Source organism: Lissotriton vulgaris, chromosome 9, assembly GCF_964263255.1.
Source record: "Lissotriton vulgaris chromosome 9, aLisVul1.2, whole genome shotgun sequence".
NCBI classification, from domain to species: domain Eukaryota; kingdom Metazoa; phylum Chordata; class Amphibia; order Caudata; family Salamandridae; genus Lissotriton; species Lissotriton vulgaris.
In genome coordinates this window covers 59,774,200-59,790,107 of record NC_141697.1, presented here as the reverse complement: position 1 = coordinate 59,790,107, position 15,908 = coordinate 59,774,200, and positions in this window count along the sequence as shown.

Sequence of the window (15,908 nt, the reverse complement as noted above, 5' to 3'; positions counted from 1 at the left end):
GTAAAAAGAACTGGATCCACGGTGTACATTGTAAGAGGGCCCCTTTGCCTCTGCCGTACGACCGGTGGGTCCAGAAAGTACTTCCTGATTCTGAGACTGAGACCGTGCCTCGTTTTCTGCCATTCAGCGATGCCCGTTTGATTGGAACGAACACTGAGCAAGAAAGTGACGATCTTCTTCAAGAAGCTGTGCCTCCATTGAACCGTTTGAACACTGTTGAACCTGAGCTCCTTTTCCGAGAACAGACATTGCCTGGCAAAGAGCGTTATAATTTGCGACGAGAGTCGCGGGACTAATAAAAAGATAGATTCTTTCTTTTACTGATTTTTGAAGGTTAACTCTCCTCCGAGGAACTACTTTGATTTTTGTTTTTCGAACCGCCATCCGGGTTTAGCTGTAGGGTCGCAGTTGCCAAGTCTTTGGAGTACAAGCCGAAGACGTTAGGTCGACGGTTCTGGTTGGCCTAAGGGAGTTGCCCTGGACTGACAGAAGCATTCCTTAGCATAGAACACCCTACCACCGCGAGCAGCAATTAGAGAGGATGGAGTTTTTCGAGATGGAGAGCCCTGTTGAAAGAATTCGTTTTAAGAGCAAAATCTGTAAATTGATGAGCCGAAAATGTTTTTTAATATTGTGTTTGTTTATGTTGTGTAGCTTAATGATGTTTTTAATTGGATATGTGACATTCTCTTTTCAAGTGACGTTCATGCCCACTATGCAACCTATACCTCCTCCTACTGTTTCTTCTCAATCTTTTCACCCTCTGCCCGAACATGAAATCGTTAGAAGACTGGAATTTGCTAATAATTCCTTTATTGAACTCCTGCACCAACACCAGCTAGAAATGAACACAACTAATTGTTGGGTTTGTGGCCTTAGCCCCCATACGACCGTTAAAGGTATTCCTTACCTGGTTTTGCCTTTTAGCTACAATGGTTCTATTTGGGCATATAGAACGATGTTCATTTATGCTCATGGTGTCTATCCCCAATGTTCTGTGAAAGATATTCCGAAGACTAGTGCTCTGGTCAAGGGTATAGTCGATACGATTAGAGGAATTAGTTCCTATGAGACTATCCCGAGAGACAAGACACAAGCATACATTGGTTGGAACGTTACTGTATATGGAGTTAGTCTGAGTGTTAACCAGCAAGCGAAGAGTTCTCCATCGATTTGGATAGTGCACCATCAGGGTCATTATTGTCTGCAAGGTAATGGCAAGAATCCAAGAGCTCAGTTAGGGAAGAGTGTCTGCACTGAGACATATGTATTTGCATCTCAGACTTCCCCAGCGTTCCTAGCAGCTAAGGGTACCTATTTTATCTGTTACGATAAAGCGTACACATGGTTGCCCCCTGACTTCTCGGGCACATGTTTTGTTTCGTTCCTGTTGCCTCCCACTTTTACAGCTGCGGCAGATTACCATAAGACGAGAGTTGCTAAAGGTGTCTTCAGTAAGGAAGATACTGTAGGACAAGAATTGGGAGATTTCTTTAAGGGTTTTCTGCCGTTTTGGGGACCTATGGCTAACAGCAGGAACATTCGACAGTTGACGAGAGTGGTTGAGTCCACCATAGTCGAAACTGCCGGTGCCCTTAGTAACTTGACTGCTGAGCTCCAGTCGGATCGTCTTATGACTCTTCAGAGCAGAGTTGCTCTTGATGTCATACTTGCAGATAGAGGTGGAGTGTGTAAACTGATTCAATCGAGCTGCTGTGTTTTCATTCCAGACAACGCTCCGACAGTCTTACAGGCCATTTCCAGGCTACATAAGATCTCCGAGTCTGTACATATAGACAAGGGAGATTGGTTGTTGATGGGATGGTTTGGGGGTTGATATCCACGTGGGGATGGAAGATTCTGATGGTCATTGGGATGGTCTTAGCTATCCTTTTCCTGTTCTGTCTTTGTGTACAGTGTGCTCCTGCTATATGTGGCCTCTGTGCTACTTCGTGTGCAAGGAGACCTGTCCAGAGAGAGTTGCTAAGTACTAGGATGATGCTATAGCAACATCTTGATGATCTGATGAATATAGACCTGGATTCAGACTGACATGGGTTTGGGTTTGTTGCCTATGTAAGGGCAAAAGGAGGGTCTGTGGTACTGCGGTACTAAGGGTCTGTGGTTCTGTAGATTCTGAACCCGTTCAATGAAGGTCGTCGGATATAGACGACTTTGGTATCAGCGGACCGCAAATGACGAGTTTGGTATGTACTAGTGTTTTCGTCATAACCGATCAATGAGAACACTACGTATTCAGGGATTTCGTTTGAACCCTCGGGTTCCATTTTGTATGCGGCAGCCATTTTGTGTGGTTGCCCTCACAAAGGCCGATGACTATGGCCGAACGAGTCTTTGGGACACGTACACCTTAGCTGACTTTTGTGTGACCTGACCGAACTGACTCCCTTGCCCGAGGCTGACCTCGTTGAGCCAGTTCCTTGTTAAGCAGCTGGTCAGATAGAGATCAAAGAGCAGGACATTGCTGAGTTTATGGTACATGCACACACCCTTCTATCTTGCTTCTCATCTGCTTCTGTTCCTTCCTTTATGGCTTAATCATTGATTTGGGTTGAGGTCTTTATGATGGGTTTGTCCGGCCCGTTTGAACAGGAATGTTGGTTTTTTGCTTGGTCATTTCTGGTGGGCTGGACAACGGAAAGTGGGATTGTCGTCATGCGATATGTTTGAAATGTCGTTCTTCTATTGGTCAGTTTGTATGTAATCGACGCTAGCCAGGAATGTGATTTTTGGCATAAAAGACTATGCTCCGCTCCTTGAATTTGTGCAGTCTCTAGCAAACCACCCGTGTTGTGCTTCGTAGACCTCTGTTCCTGGTTGCAGCCAATAAACTTGGTCTTTGACGTCACCGAGAAGTATCCTGTGTCTCTGTATTCTAAGACAGGTGAACCCAAAGACATTGATCGTTTCCCCGGTTCTTCAAGTCGACAGGAGTTGAGGGCCCGCTCTAACTTGGTTGGCCTCCTTTCTCAGTGACCGCACATTCCAGGTATTTTCTTCCAATTTTGCTTCTACCATCCGGTCATCTGCGTACAGAGTTTCCATGGGGTCCACTTTGAGCCCTGTGCTCTTTAACATCTATGTGAGACCCCTGGCGTCTATTGTGGAGGACTCGGGTCTATCCCTTTACTCGTACGCCGATGACACTCAAATTATGTTTTCCCTGTCCTCCACTAAGGAAGGTTTCATATCTTCCCTTCAGCTTGGTCTACGGCGGGTGTCCGAGTGGATGTGTTCTAATCTGTTGAAACTAAACGGAGACAAGACCGAGGTTGTTATTTTAGGCCAACACAAGCATCTCTGGGGTCCCCAAATTTGGCCCCAGGAAATGGGTCCTCTTCCTCAACCCGCTACCCAAGTTCATAATCTTGGGTTTATTATTGATAACAATTTCTCAATGCGGCAACAGGTGGTTAGCGTTGCGGCCACCTGTTTTACCATGTTAAGGTGGTTGCGGAAGATCATTTGGATGCTTTCAGACTCCACTAAAAGAACGGTAGTCTAGGCACTTATCATCTCTCACATGGACTACGGAAACGTTCTTTATCTGGTTGGAATTCAGGAGGTACTGAAGAAGCTCCAGGTGGTCCAGAATTCCGCAACCCGCCTCCTATGTCATATCCCAAGGAAAACATTCATCTCTCCCTTCCTTTGGAACCTGCATTGGCTCCCCATTGACAGCCGTATCAAATTTAAGACCCTGTGTTTTGTCTTCAAAATCAAACAAGGGACCGCTCCGTCCTATCTTCAGGTGCTTATCCATCCTTATGTCCCTTCCCGGTCCTTATGCTCATCCACTCAAGGTAATTATGTAACACCCAGTTGTAGACCCACTAGAATGAGTGGTCGCTCCTTTTCATTTCTTGGTCCCAGACAATGGAATTCCCTCCCCAGTTCCATGAAACAGGAATCTCTCTATCTTAAGTTTCGGCGAGATCTTAAGACCTTGATTTTCTCTCAGTGATTAGCATGTCATTTACGCAGTCCGCAGCATTGGACATGCCTGCGCCGGGAAACCCTGTCTAGGGTAGCTGTGTGCATTATAAATTTAATTAATATTAATAATAAAGAGGAGGACATAGAGGGACATTCCAATAAAAAACACACCTACAAAAGGTTATCATTTGCAGTTCACTAGAGTTACTCCCACATCTATTCAAGGAATACTGTTGTATAGCATTTTAGGACCCTATTGTAATTTTCACGATTTATGCCCTTATATAGTTACAATCCACATTGCCCTAATATAGGCATAGAAATCATAACCATATTTAGACATAGCCCATGCAGTCCAAATACGGCATGGCTACTTCCACCAGTTCTAAAAAGCCATAACGATTTCTTGGAAAATCAACTTTAGCTGCTAGGGAAACTCCCCTTGCTTGAATATTGATTTATCCAAGAACTCATGGAGTTTTCAAAGAAATACCATTCCCTTGGGCTTCTTTGATGACGTTATTATGTCCGACTTTACGTCAAACCAGGCTCCTTCAAGGTATAAATATGCCTTCACTTGCCCTAGCAAGCACATGGTGGTTCGGAGCAGTTCGACTATCTACTTGCCCAACGGAGCTCGCTGTAGCAAGTGCTGAAGGACGTCGGCCCTCCAGCTGATGCACTGACGGAGAGGCTGCCTTTCTCTCGCTGAGAATCCAGCTCCAGCGTTTCCAGGCTCCCCTTGCGGGGTGTTGGGAAATCGAGTCTCGAGACAGAGATACCAGACCTCCTTCATTCTAAAGCCAAGGTACAGAGCTGATTAGATCCTAAGGGAAATCTTGGATAGATTCTTGGCAAAATATTACTAAACCTATACCACACTTACTTCTTCCCTAGTACTAGACCTAGGTTAGGTACATAGGGGTAGGCATATTTTAGCGTTGAGTATTTTTAGCCATTATTATTTATATATGTATTTTATGGTTTAGAAACCATACCATGCTTTTACAGTATTATTTTATAATACTCTTCTTGCTGTTCGCCTTATACTTTACAGCCAGTATTACAATTGTAGCAGTTCATTTCTTCTGCATGAGAAAGACTGTTCAATAAAAACTTTTATTGAAAACGCCCGTCTCTCTATTTCTCTGCACCTCTGATGAAACGAAGCATGCACGATTGACTGAGTGAAATACTTATCTATTGTTTCCACGACTCTGAAGATACGTTTTTGTTCTTGGGGAAACAAAGTTGTCATGTTTCTGCGGTTGTCAGAAACTAATTCCTTCTTGTTCATTCGAGAAAGTTTCTAGTGACCTCTGAGCTAGCTGGCACTCACAATTAAGTCTAATATATTCAATAGAGACCTAGTCGACCTAAGTCCTACGTCAATTCTATAGGATATATTATTCCAATGCGCAGAGCCTATTGGGAATATAGGAGCTACACTACATGGCGCCCAACGTTTGGTAAGGCACTAATTTAACGCTGGATAGTAGAGTAACTCAGCCGTGCTTTTCAGAGAGACCCTCTTTTCCCGTAAAATACTCCAATAGACGTCTGGAGTGGGTAAAAAGGTAAAATATCCGCCATAAACTGAGTAGGACGAAAATCCTATCTATTAGTTTTTGGTTTGTTCAACAGTGAAGGATACAGTGTTCCAAAATATTGTGCACATTATCTTTGTTTCCTTGAAACTTGCTCTGCAAACTTTCAGTCAACAAAATGACTGAAACTGAAAACGGTGGAGCTACAGGCAGTAATACTGCAACAGGTCCTCAAATAGCCAACGATGATGTTATAATCATCCCGGAAAACTTAAGGAAAACCATAACTTTAAAGCTTATAGCAAATGGCCTAATACCTAGAGGTGGTAGGGTAATATTTGTCATTGAGGCACATGAATATCGGCAGACAGAAGTATTCTATTCATGGATTGCTTTTCCTGAAGTTAATCCAAATACAAATGTGTTTCACTTCTACAAAGAAGAGGAACCTCCAACGGAATACAGTCCTTTCGAGGATGTTGACATTCCATTCACATACCAAGAGCACGCGCTCTGGTTTAAAAGCGTCCTTACAACATCAAAATCACGTTACCAGGCTCAGTCCATAGGTAGACCAGGAGCAACATGGGCGGTACTAGCCAGCTACAAACCACATCCTGACATTGAAAGAATGGCAGATGTAGAGCTATTAGCTCAGTTAAAACAATTAATACAAATACATAGACAATTGGTTCAATATGTCATGCAGACCCTAACAGTCCAACCAGCTATAAGAATTCCGCAACAAACCCCTCACCAGGGGAACACAAATAAAATCACACCACAGACTATACATTCAGTCATAGGTAAATTGCCCGCAAAACGGGAACAAATTCCATTCTGGTTAGCTCCAAAAATTACTCAAATGGAGGCAGTATTTCCCAATAGTACTCCTCACGAAAAACACAGGATTTCAACAATCTGTTTACCAATGGGGATTGCACTACACCTGAAGGGCTGCGACACTTGGGGTACAGTCTTTGCTGCAATCTACACAAAAACACATGGTGTTCCATCCATGGCGGTAATACCAGATGTCCTGAAACAGATTCAAAATAAATACAGAGCAGAGCCTGCTTTAAATCTAGGTGTGAAACTACTGAAGGATTTCAGGCAGGTCTCAGCAATAATATTAGCTAATAATAAAGGTGAAGCAGCATCCGTGGCAATCCACCAAAAACTAAAAGAACTTGATTTAACTGAGCAACCATATGAACTGGCCAGAATAATTGAAAAATCTTATGAAGAATTAGGCAGAGACAGTTTGGGTGGTAAACCAGTAAAGCCCCAACTGACTGAAAATCCTGAAAAAGTCTTCATTAAAAACACTCCAAAAAAGAAGTGGAAAAACACTAAACAGACACTTCCTAAAGAGAAGCGTTCTCAATCCAGAGGTAGGTGTCCTCAAAAGGAGCCCCCTGAAAAGAGGTATAACCTCAGGAATAGGGATAATTTGAGAAAACCTGATAGATATCAAGATACTGATACACGTTCCTCTCGTACCTTTCAGATTTCCTCACAGAAATCGGAAAGAAGAGGACGGTCAGAACACAAGGAAGAACGTGTGAAGTCCAAAGATGATCAACACGTTCAGAAAAATAAGAAACAGCAATTCACCAAAAAGAAGGTAACAAGTCTAAAAATCAGACATGCCGAGGATCTTGAGGACAGAACTCAAGAACGGGGAGTGGGCCCAGACAATGCTAGACAGCGCAGCAGAAGTCACCATAGCTCGCAAGATCCTGAAGGATCATCTGGAGACAGTGGACTTGAATGAATGCATTCAGGTTGAAACTGCCTATATCAGGGTTAGTGTACCCCATAAGTTATATGAAATTAGGTGTGAGCGGGAAATCCGTTACGCTCGCGGATTTTTGGGAAATCCGCAATCCGCGAATTTTGCGGATTTCCCGCAAAATCCGCAAAAAAAAATCCGCGAACGTAACGGGTTCAAAAGTTGAACCCCCACTCATGCAACTATTTTACAATGGCGCCAGCAAGCTGCCAGCGCCGTTGTAAAATAGTTACAAAGTTAGCTTGTACAGGAACCCCTAGATAAAACGAAGCAGGTGCTGCTTTATTTTATCTAAGTGCTTCCTGTGCAAGCTAACTTTGTAACTATTTTACAACGGCGCTGGCAGCTTGCTGGCGCCATTGTAAAATAGTTGCATGGCTGGGCACAGGTCTGCAGCTCACTCAATGGACCCCTGCGCCCTTCGGGGCGATTGCAGAGTAACACACACATGGTCGCTCAAACTAGTTAATGCTCAAATTCAGTGACTCATTCATTAGCCCAAAAACAATCGTGAGCGTCGTCGAGGCTGGACAGGTGTGCCTTCTTCCCAAATCTACCGTGGAAAATCAGCTGTGATGCTGGATAGGCTTTGCATCCTTGACTTTCACGAGCGCAATACCCGTGCTGTTCCTGTGACCAGGAGCTTCTTTCTCTTCATCTGCTGAATTGATCTTTCTCTGACCTTTCATTCACACAAGAGGCACATACCCTACTGGGCAGCACATTGTGTTCGCACGGGTTTCTGCAAGTTCGCACGCGTTTTGTACAATTTCGCAATTTGCGAAATTGTACAAAACCCTCGCGAACTTGCAGAAACCCGTGCGAACATAAAAAAAAAATCTGTGCGGATTCGCGGATTTTGCAGATTTTGCGGATTTTCGCAATCTGCAAATTCGCAAATCCGCAAATTCGCGGATTGCCAATCCGCAAAATCCGCTCATGCCTATATGAAATAAGGCTCCGCATGGAGGGGGGCATACCTAGAAAAATAAGAGCACTCTTTTGGGAGAGACTCTCTAAGGGTTATGACATTCTTCTAGCTAAAAAAGACTGGCTACCTACATTTGTCAGGGAGTGCCCACATGGTGAAGAGATCACTATGCTAGCCTTCTCAAATCACATTCCAGTACATAAAAAATATACTTTTGCCAGAAAATGGGCTGTAGCCCAAGCTCCAGCATTATACAAAAATCACGTAGGATGGGATGAGGATTCTCCTCACCACAAAATCCAGTTAAAAACTCAACCAACTGCTCAGAGGCAGTATCCTGTTAAGCAAGAAGCTAAAAAACAGGCCAGGGAGATGTTAGATCAACTTGAATACCAAGGGGTGATTGAAACATGCACCTCATCAATGAACAATCCTTTGTTTCCTGTCTCCAAACCATGCAATACATATCGTCTAGTTTTGGAATAAAGCCATTTAAACTCTTGTTGCAAAACTTTTGCAGTACAAAATGCACACAGTGCAGCACTGATGAATAACATTGTGCGCAAAAAATATAAAAACACATAAGATATTTCTAACGGTTTCTTCTGTCAAAACATTGCACCTGAAAGTAGGTATTTGACCGCTTTCTCAATTATGGGGACACAGCATCATTTCTGTCGTCTGTCGTCAAGAATAGTCCAGGGTTATTTTCAGCCATAGTAACAGAGTTACTACAAACGTATGATGATGAGGCATTATCCTATGTCGATCACATCTATCTAAAAGAAGATGACTTGGACAGGCACTTGGACAGAGTGAATACCATAATACTTGGCTTTGCATCTGAAGGGTGCAAATTCAATTTTAAAAAATCCAGAATTGCCCACCTCAATGTCCTTTTCCTAGGATACGAGTTTTCAAGTAAAGGCAAAAGCCATTGCAGCTAACTTTTTAGAAAAGTTTGCGCTGCTCCAACCTCCAAAAACGCTGAAAAACTTACAGTCAATTCTAGGTTTCCTGAATTTCGGAAGAACTTACATACTAAATTACGCAGAAAGGGTTAAACCTCTCTACAAATTATTCAAACCTGATTTCAAAACAGTTAATTGGACTCAAAAACACACAGAAATTTTGCATTCAGTGTAAACAGACATGTTAGCAACAACACATTTACAGACACGCGTAAATGTATGCAACCTTGTAATCCGAATCATCCCAGGAAGATGCGGATTCACGTACTTAACCTTCAATGAAGGAGAGAAAGTACCCATACCTGATAAATCACACTTGTACACACAAGCTGAAATGAAATTCACTTCTACAGAAAAAATTCTGACAGCGGTTCAAACTGCAGTAGCAAAAGAGAGAGCCCTCGCACAGGGAAAACGCATAATGGTCATTACACCTGTACCTGCCTTAGAGGCAGTGACAAAAGCGAGCATTCCAAATGCAGAAGCTTTACATCCGAGATGGATACAATGGGTTAATTCTCTTGCTGCAACAGACGTTGAATACGTTTTTGACCCCTATCTGAAGACACAAGAATTTCTGCAATACGAACAAGAATGTCCTCTGCCCGTTGAGATTCTGCCTCTAGAACAATATGACTTTATAATTTATACAGACGGATCAGCACAGCCCGCAATTGGGGGCAAACAAGCTTATAGGGTTGCATGCGCGATTCTTAAAGGTCGCTGGAGCGATGGTTAATTCAGACCTATGGTCACAAAAACACAATCTCTCGAAGACTGTACAGCTCAGCGAGCTAAACTCCAAGCATTCAAGATGGCGCTTGAAAATGCAGATCACGAATTCCCCACAATAGTGTGCGGTTCATATTACTGCGTCCAATCTTACAATGAATACTTGCAGAACTGGGTTCAAAACGGTTTCAAAGATGCAAAAGGTGGCACAATAAAGCATAAGTTGCTTTGGGAACAAGTAGTTCTAATACAAAAGGAACTACAAAAGTCTCATGTGATACATACACTGAGTCATCAGCGTAATGGCGTTCACATTGCAGGGAATTAAATTGGCTGATGAAGCCGCGAAGGCAGCTGTGCAAACGGCTTCCGTAGCTGCAATCACTCATTCAAAAAAGAAAATAGACAGTGAAAAAATGCAAGCTGTCACCGCTTCAATGAAAGACAGTGATAAAAAACTTCCAAAAGGCTTTCCACTCAAGTACTCATATATAACTGATGCGAATAATGTTCCTTTTGCTCGAATCCCTGGAGTGGGGGATAGAGTAATTCCAAACATGGAACATAGATTGGGACTAATTTTAGCAGCACACGATGGGCTCGCCTCTGCACACGCAGGTGTTTCCGCCACAGTGTCATTATTAAAACAAAGATACTGGTAGCCACGCATGAGGAAACAAACTAGAAACTATGTACTAGAATGTGAAATCTGCCAGAAAATAAAAGTTTCAACAGTGAAACGCCCGCGCAGACGCCTCTTTTAATTTCAGACAAACCATTAGCGTGTGTTTACCTGGACCACTGTGGTCCCTTACAAAGGGATGGCAACTATAAATATATCGTGGTCGTAGTGGATTGCTGCGCAAGATTCATTTGAATTTGGCCTCAGCGCTCGGCTGACGCCCGAACTGTTACGATCTTTATCGGCACATACGCAATCGGCACACTACATTCTGACCAGGGTCCTGTGTTTAGCTCTCAAGCTTACAAAGAAGCCATGGTCAGTCTGGGCTTTGCATTGCGGTATTCTAGTCCCTTCCATTCTGAGGGAAATGCGGTTGTGGAAAGAAAAAAACCGAGACATAAAGCAATCTATAACAGCTAGCATATTAGGCTCGAGTGACGGGTGGGTCAAACAACTAATAAGTGTCCAACGAAGTTTAAATAATCTGTCAAGAAATTCTCTGCGTGGAATCACTCCATATGAAATGCTTTTTGGTACTAGAATGATTATAGAAGACCTCGATCCTCATACTTCAGTAATAGAACAAAAACCCTTTTATATCAAAGAACGTTTGTCTGTTTTACAGGACTTAAATAAAACAAGAAAGAGTCTAAGCAACACAATACACAAGCTAACGACCACTGAAGAAAAATCACCTGTCACAGCAAGGCCTGCCTGGATTCCAAAGATTGGGGATCTAGTCAGAGAAAAGATCGCGGACAAGAAGGAATTTGGGCCTTCTTACAGAAAACCAGTACCTGTCTTTGCAATCCACGGATCAAGAATAGTACTACTGCCCCCCTTGCAGGAAGAAAGGAGAACAGGGCCGTGTCCATCGACCGGGTAAAACCACATCATGTGGCCGATCATAAGTAGTAGGCCAAGTGGACTCTAAAGATGTAGCAAAAGACCAAATCTGGCTACAATCCAAGAGGTTCAAACTGAGAGACTCATTATCTTTGAGGAATCTGCAGTGCGAAAAGAAGGACTATGCAACAAAGCCATGGAACTTGTACCTCTCAAAACCCAAATAACAAATAGAGTATACTAATATGACAAAAGATCCGGTACCTCCAGTGATTTCTAGTAATCCTGATGCAATACCAACAATTGACAGAACTGCCTCTAGCTATTTCATTAACTTTGATATGTTTTCTGAGGATCCAAGTGAACCTGAAACGTCGCCAGCAAAAAAAACTTTCAAAGAATAAGCAAATGATCTTTTTCATCAGCTGGAAAAGACTTATCTGATTTCACCATGGGTTGAACTTTGGATTGTGTTAGGCATATTTTTCCTCCTACTTTGGCTGACTCTTGCACTAACTTTGGGGATGCTAATAAATGGAAAATATAGTAAAATGGACACAGCAAGTAAGAACATCAACTTGATCCTCAAGCCACAAATCTTCTCATCCTGAACAAAGAGACTTGTCATCAGTGAACATCACAGCCGTTCCTATACCTGGTGGTATAGCACGGGACAGAACTGATTATGACATTTTCGGGCCTGTAGAGCTGTTGAAGATTCCACACCAATTCAAGGTTTCCTTGAGTGACTTTGTTTCACCCAGCACATTGTCTGATGATTGGGACTTTGAGACTTTTAATAATATGATGTCAGATTTAGAGATATGAGCAAAATTTACAAAACATTAATTCTTAGAAGGTTCATCAGATTATGAACAAATGTATTGTTATAAACATTATGGGCATCAATATTTGCACAGATCTGCAAACCCTAGAAATGTTTATACACATAACCAATGGGAACATTGTCCTACGCCACCAAAGGGTAGCTCAAAAACATTTATTGAAAAATGTCCATACTTCTCAGGTTTTAATGTCTCAAACCCAGAAACGTTTTATTTTAAAAATGTTAATAAGACAGGAATGAAAAGTATATTGACCAATACTAAGCAAATTTATTCTGCGGCCTTTTATGCTCAGCTGTCTACATTAGGATTTGACTTTTGGAAAGACAACGTTGAGACAAAAATTGTCTGGGACCCAAAAGACTGGCAGGTGCAGGGATTGGAAGCCTTATTTAGAGCCTGCATCATCCCTGAACAAATGATGTTTTTAAACGACACTGTTCAACAGACATCTTGTCTTGGCTTAGCTAAGATAAAACATTTAAACAAACCGTCCATACCTACACCTACACTTGACAGCAAAAATACTTCAGAAGGGGTGGTCGACGTAAAAACTATTTTACAACAAAACAGAACTGATCCTGATTGGAAAAAATTGTTAATCTGACCCACAGACACAAACAACTGTCAAGATAGATTCCTGAATAAGACGCAAGGGTTCACATTCACTAGGCCAGACCCAAGATATGTCCAAAGACAACATCCAGGGATAGTAGCAACATACAGTGTAGGAAAACTATGCCTTGATTGCCTACAGAAATCAGCACTTCCAGATATAAAACAACACTTAACTTTACTTAAAGATGGCGTCGATTTGAGAGATTTCTTACTGGGACCTCGAAAACCACGCCATAAACGTTTCATATACACCGGTATATACGCTGCTTATAATGAAGCATGGAAAATCACACAAATGGAAACTGCAGAATGAATACGAGAAATTGATCGTATTAATTTAGAGAAAACACTCTCTGTAGTTGACAATGGGTTAACGACTCTGTCATCCAGAATTTATTCTTTGGACAGTATTGTATCCTCTGCCATAGACATAATGGAACAGGACTTGCTCATGTTGCAACATGGACAGTCTCAATTGCATTCTATAATGCTGCTAGGCTGGACGTTACAAAATCTCCATTCAGGCTACTTGCCTTGGCGTTTAATCAACACCACGTCATTGTTTTCTGTATTTAACCTTTCAGATAAACAAATCTCTTTGGCACAGAGGGGAGCAGACTATACGGTGCTGAGCATAGAAAAACTGGAAAGATTATCATTGACTGTTTCTGGGAAACTAGCCATTGAATATATAATACATGGCACCATCAACTTGCAGGTGACGATTTTCCAGTTTCAGTATTGCTTAAGACACATACCAGCAGGCCTGTATGAAAGGTTGGGTAAAGAATACATCAGGCCAACCTGGGATTTACCTTATACACACAGATGTTGGAGTGGGGGAAAAGAGGTATTCCTTAGTGGTACAAAATGCAAGAGCTCACTAAGTGGTACACTTTTATGTCAGGGTATTAACTTATATGGAGCCTGTGATGGTTCTGCAAACAACTTATCCTGCAACCTGCATGGTTCCCCGGCAGCAGTGATAGATCCAATTTTTGGGCAGCTTTCCAATGGAAGCTATTTAATGTTGAATGATCACAGGTGTTGTGGAATGAAGCCAGGAATAGCCTATCTCGTAACTGTGTCAGCCAGGGTTACTTGCTGTATGCAAGTACTGTTTCCTAAAAGCAAGTCAGACGGGGAGTCGCCTCTATGGCCTTAACTGAACATCTCTTCTATACGAATTGATACTTTAAGCAGAATGAAAGCCATTCTTTTTACAAAAAATGGTGCCACTGACCTCGTCCAAAGAGACGTATGATCTACAGGTTGCAAGGTCCTCTGCAGAGATACATGCGTTATTATCAATGAACTGCCCCGTACATGGCAAGTCCAGTCACCAGCGACACCCAGACTTCCATCCAGAATACTCTCCTGGCAATGAAGTGTCGTGAGAGCATGATACTGATTTTTGGCCTGGCTCGTTTAAGAGATCTGAATACCACGTGGTTTCTAACATTCAGACCCATCTGGCAAGATTGCATCTTACCTGTTCTACGATGCCTGCTATGTGGAGAAGAATGCGTGTTGGACATCTGTCTTACACTTCCATCAGCGCTGCCAACGGATGTTGATGCATTGCTTGGTTCGGTAACGGCTCATACATTGTGTTGTCCCCAGCGGCTACCAATCCTGATTACGGCATTCATTGAGGTCTCACAGACGCAAACTGCTGACGGTGAGATACGTGGATTGACAGGCACACAGGTACCATCTCCATCTCCTTCAAACATTGCTAATGCCGATGACGCTGATGGCGATGCTTCACATTTTTGTGCAATTGGTCTACTAAATGAGGTAGTCCAACTTTCACCTACTGTGGTACACAATTTCTTTGCCAGCTTAGAAGATTTGATGTTTTCTCCTAACAACGAGAATGACTTTTGAAATTAGCACACAGCGTTCTATGGGACTCTGTAGTCGACCTTCAATTTTTAAAAACAAAACTTCTAACTTTAGAACTTTATTTTTATTTTTCTTCCTCTTCTCTACAATTTGACTTTTTTTCCAAAAGTGAATGTTTTTGGCACAAAGTAATCTGCTTAAAGTAAAACTATTCTTAGAGAACAAGAATTCTTTGAGTACTTCCAAGAGACAATATTTGGCCTTGTCCACAACCAAAACAGTTTATATATTGTGCTGTGGAATGGTCTTGACCCTTTCTTCTGGATTTATGAGCCATTTCATAAAATGTCATTTAGTGATTCATGTGGTTAGCATTTCCAATATCATACTATAAGCTTTTAATGAGAAAATTGCTTTTTTAATGGTTACAGCACAAATGTTCATTTTTTCGTGTGCAACCATTTCGAATGCATTTGATGTATTTTGGGTGGGTTTGTAAATACATGCTTTAGATATGTTTTAAAAGCTTAGAATTTAGTAAAGTCAAACATAATAAAGTGGAGTGGGTGTTGTATAGCATTTTAGGACCCTAGTGTAATTTTCCTGATTTATGCCCTTATATAGTTACAATTAGGGCTCCCGGTTTTCCGTTTAAACAGATTTTTGCATATAAATACAGACGGAAAACTATTTTTCCTTTGTCTGTATTTATATTTAGAAACGGGAAAATACAAGTAAATTTTGCAGTGCTTCCGTGCTTCAGCCCAGAGTTGTCACACCCCTGTTCCTGATGCTGGATTCTTTTCAATTCGGAATCTCCAGGACTCCGCTGCTCAAGCGAGCTCGGCGCCAGCTTGACACCATTTCACAAGTTAAGTAATTTTATTTCTGTGGCCTCGGGGAAACAGATTAATGGTGGCCTCACAGTGACCCAGGACACTACCCCTTGAATGCTGCTCCTCACTCTGTCTGTCCCACTGCAGCCTCGGGCTCTGGCGCCCCCCCCCTATCAATGAACAGCCATCGACCGTATTTGAATATGGGTGCAATCTCAAGCTGTGTCCCCCGGGGTTACTATCCTCCGTCCTAATGTGGGTGGGGGGAGGGGTGGGGGCTTGTGGTGTCCTTACTTT